Source organism: Grammomys surdaster, unplaced genomic scaffold (assembly GCF_004785775.1).
Source record: "Grammomys surdaster isolate TR1022 unplaced genomic scaffold, NIH_TR_1.0 279, whole genome shotgun sequence".
NCBI classification, from domain to species: Eukaryota; Metazoa; Chordata; class Mammalia; order Rodentia; family Muridae; genus Grammomys; species Grammomys surdaster.
The window spans coordinates 9,614,216-9,619,119 of NW_021604720.1; positions in this window are offsets into that span (position 1 = coordinate 9,614,216).

Consider the following 4,904-nt stretch of genomic DNA (forward strand, 5'->3'; position numbering starts at 1 on the left):
AGAGAGAGAGAGAGAGAGAGAGAGAGAGAGAGAGAGAGAGAGAGAGAATATCAATTTTTAAAAACAGAAACTAAGCAAATGTCCCTAACACTATCTATCACGGCACTCCTCCTGGGCAGCTCACTCTTCCCTCTCTCGGGCCTCAGCTCTTCATTCTTTCTCTTTCCTGACATTTAGGCTCATTCCGTACACATCTCTCTCCCCACACATCTCCTGTGTGTAACACAGGTACGATCTGACACATGTATGATGATGACGTGAACACCCGTCTCTCCCTCCCGATAACCTCTAAGTGCCGTCAGTGTAAGGAAACCAGTTGTTTTTCTCACAACCTTATTCCCCATATCTAGTACAGGGGTAACTTTACAGTAGGATCTCAATACACAAGCATTGCCTGAATGGTCAAAGATGTTTGTTCTCGGTGGGAAGAAAACGAAAATGCAGATCTAAAGAAAGAAAATGGTCGTGGCAGCTCAAGTCTGTAATCCCAGCTCTCAGGAGGCTGAGGCAGGAAGACTGCAAAGAGTCTGGGGCCAGCCTGGGCTTCAGAGTAATTTTCGAGTCCAGCTTGGGCTACAGTCAGTCCACAGTCACTTCCTGACTATCTGTATCTTATGTCTCCAGGAGGCTGGAGAGATAGCCCAGAGGCTATCTCTTTTGCCTAGACCAATCTAAAAGATCTTCAGGCTATTTTAACTAGATTCTAATAGCCCAGACAGAAGCAACTGGGCAAACCCATCCATATCAGCACAATAAAACCCCTAGTATTCATGTCCTCTTGGCTGATGTGGTTAAATTAGACTGGGAACAACTCTACCCTAGAAAGTCCTGCTGCAAATGTGAGAGGATGAAGAGATTATTTTTTAAAATTAAGTTAATCTATCACATCTTGATTTTATACTTCATATTTGTTTAAATATATGTATATACATATATATTGATATATATTATATGTACATATATGTTTATATTATTATACATTTTATATTATATTATTATATATTGTATATGTATAGTGTATGTATATTATATGCATATATTGTATGTATATTGTACATTATATGCATATATTATGTGTGTATACATATATATACATATATATATGTACGTATATATATATATATTTGAAAGGTCGACTAGTTAACATTAGGATGAGAGAGACTGTCTGTGTGTCTCCTTCAGAGCATATAGGACAACTTATTAATTCCTGCAGTGATTTATAGAAAGAATTGCCAGAAGATCTTTCAATCCAAATGGTGTTGGAACCAGGTCCTGGCTTTATTTATAGCGCCTCTCAAAAATAAACGAATTGTGACTCATTAGTAAGTGCATCAGAAATAACAAAGCCGAGACTTCCCACCCTCAAATAGTGCCGTGCTCAAACCATTCTAGGAAACACGCCCATCCCCAGGAGTGTTTGCTCCACAGTCAAGTGTGGGGTTGCTCCCTCACAAGTCCTGGAGATGAGAAGTCCTTTCAATACTTCGCAGATTACAGCTTTTCCAGTAGACACAGAAAACAGGCCACCCTGACTGTAAACACCTCCTTCAAACCAGCTTTACAGGCTCACGAGTGACAGGCGCTCAATTCTTCTATAGACTGACAATAACCAAGTGTTTAAAAGTCTCTCTCTCTCTCTCTCTCTCCCTCTCTCCCTCCCTCCCTCCCCCTCCTCTTCTCCCTCCCCCTCCCCCTTTCCCTCCCCTTCCTCCTCTCCCTCCCCTTCCTCTCCCTTCCCCTCCTCCTCTCCCTCCCCCTCCTCTTCTCCCTCCCCCTCTTCCTCCCCTCCCCCTCCTCATTTCCTTCCCTTTCCTCTTCTCCCTTCCCTTCCTCCTCTCCTTCCCCCTCTCCTTCTTTGCTCTCTCTCTCTCCCTGCAAGTTTTCAGTGTATTTAAATACAATTGACTCCAAAAACCCTGCTTTATCCAATAAGAAGGGGACAGTTTACGTGATCTCATGTTGAAGCTATGCAGATGTCAGGATGAGATGTGAATCAAAAAAAATCAAGAAGAAAGGATAATTTAAATGCCTCGTGGAGCATTCATATTTGAAAAGGGAAAATGTTCTCACTCAAACATTTATGTGGCTACAGGGCCGCTTCTACCAAAGGCAATAAGACTCTCTAAGTTGTCTTTGTATTATTTCTGACATATTCTTCCTGTCCTAAATTTTAAATTGACTAAATGAAGATGAATATAACATGAGACTCAAGACTCGTGCTAATAACAGGAGATAAAAAAGATTTCAAGCGAGTAGGAGCCGACCTTAGTGGTTCAGCACCTCCCTGTAAAGGTCGCAGACTGTCTATGGGAAAATGCCTGGGACCCATGCTTGACTCCATAGATGGTTCTGTGACGCTCCTTTCCTACGGAGGAACATGTATGAGGCCACACAATTCTATCTTGAGACACTGTCCAGCAAAAAGGATCTAAAGTTGGCAGAAGAATCACCCAGGCAAACAGCTTGCCTTTGTCTTTGCTGGACAAGCAGCTTTCAGCAGGGGGAACCCACCACTTCTGCAGGCTTGGGGTTTTAGACAACTCTCTCTATACAGCCAGGACCCCTAAAATGTGTCAGCTGAACATAGTTACCATCGTTTTTCTCTCTGTCAGTTCTGCCAAGTGACCAGACAGCAAGCAGCTCTCTGCTTGTCTTGTTTGTAGTCCTGTGTGTTTGCAGCCAAAGGAGAGGAAGCAGGAGATACAGACGGATGCTCCTGAAATGTCGGGCTGCCTTTCCTCTCCAGTGAGCTTGATGGATCTCCCCATCAAAGTAGCCAGACTAATGCTTTGGCAGGGAAGGGCATCTGGGAAGCAGATGAGGCACTTCCTACTATGATCAAATGTTTGCGTCAGCCAAGATGAGTGTTGAAATCTGATCCCAGTGTGATGGTAGTGACCATTAAGACTTTTGGGGGTAAACCACCAGCCTGGGAGCACTTAGGGGGGGATCCAGGGCTTCAGCTGAATATGTAAAAGTGGAAGGCCCTGCTGGGCATAGGTGGAAGAAGAGAACCTTGACCTCATGAAGGCTGGATGCCCCAGGGGGTGGGAATTTTGAGGGTGGGGAGGTGGGAGTGGGGGGTGTAGATAGAGGTTACATCCACAGAGAAGAAGGAGGAGGGGCGAGGGGATTGGGGGTTCCGAGGGGGTGGTGGGGGATGGGGTAAGGGGACAACATAGGAAATGTAAATAAATCATCCAATAAAAAAAAAAAAGAAAAAAAAAAACAAAAAAGAATCTATTACAAAAAAAAAAAAAAAAAAGACTTTTGGGGGAAGATCCCTTCCCTTATGAAACAGGCCCTGTGGGAGCCACTTTGTTCCCTCCACTGGAGAGTACACAGCAAGAGATGCCACCTAAGATGGTTCTCATTTAGTTGGCTGATGCTTTGATCTGGAACTTTCCAGCCTCTGGAGCCATGTTGGAGGCATGAGGAGAGAGGAGATAGAGAAAGAAGCTCTGACTGTCTTTATCTAGTCTTAAGGATGTTTTTCTTCTTCTTCATTGATGATTTCATACATACATGGAACTGGCTCCCAAGTACCCTCTCCTATGCTTCTCCCACACCAAATCATCTTGTCCTAGCTAGCTTCTCTACTACTGTGACAAAACATCGATCAGATACAACTTGGAGAGGAAAGGGTTTATTACATTTTACAGGTGATAGTCTGCCATCAAGGGAAGCCAGCACAGAAACTCAAACTCAAGCCGGGGATCCCAGAAGCAGGAACTGAAGCAGAGACCACAGAGGAATGCTACTTACTGGCTCACTCCCCATGGCTTGCTCAGCAGGCTTTCTTAAACAACTCAGGACCTCCTGCCCAGGGGTGGCGCCACCCACAGTGGGCTAAGGCCCTCCCACGTCAATCATCAGTCAAGAAAATATCCCATATATACTTCTGTAGGCCAATCAGATGGAGAAAATTCCTCAATTGAAGTTCCCTCTTTCTAGGTGATTATAGTTTAAGTTGGTAAAATCCAAGCAGTACACCCCCTTCTCCATCCACCTGTGATGGACTATCGGCACATCCAGGTTTCTTCAGGTCTTATGGTCAATTAACCTCAGCTGCTGTTGTTTTCTTAGGGTTTTGTGTTTATTTGTTGTTATTGTTGTTGTTTTGAGACAAAATCTCACTCCGCTCCCCAGGCAGGCCTCAAACTTGTCTCACCTTCTTGAGCAGACCTCTTCTGAGATAACAGCTGTGTACCGCCATGCCTGGCTCTGGCTGGCACTTATCCTCCGCAGGGCATATTTGGAAGGAATTATTTCAGAGTCCTCCTCATCCTGCTCCCTTGTTGCTCAATGGCCTTGCTGAGTGTGTGTGTGTGTGTGTGTGTGTGTCCTTCAGTGTGTGGATATGGCTGAGCACCAGGCCTTGTTGGCCACTGTCAACACTCCAACTTTTGGTTCATTTGCTGCCACTGCTCCTTGGAAGGCAAAATGTATGCATTACTTGTGTGTATATTTACATGTCTATGTGTGTGTGTGTGTGTGTGTATGTGCATGTTGTGTGTGCATGTGTGTGTACATGCATGTATGTGCATATGAGTATATGCATATGAGTGTCTATGTATGTGCATGTGAGTGTGTGCCTGTGTGTGTATGTGTATGTGAGTGTGCATGTGTATGTGTAAGTGTATGTGAATGTGTGTATTTGTGTGAGTGTATGAGTGTGTGTGTGCCTCTGTGTGTGAATGTCATATGACTATATTTGTGCATGTGTGTATGTGCATATGAGTATGTCTATGTGTATGTCTGTGTGTGTGTCTCTGTGTGAGTGTGTGTGTGTGCATGTGAGTGCATGCCTATGTGTGAGTGTGTCTGTGTGTGTCTGTGTGAGTGTGTGTGTGTGCATGTGAGTGTGTGCCTATGTGTGAGTGTGTATGTGTGTGTGGCTGTGT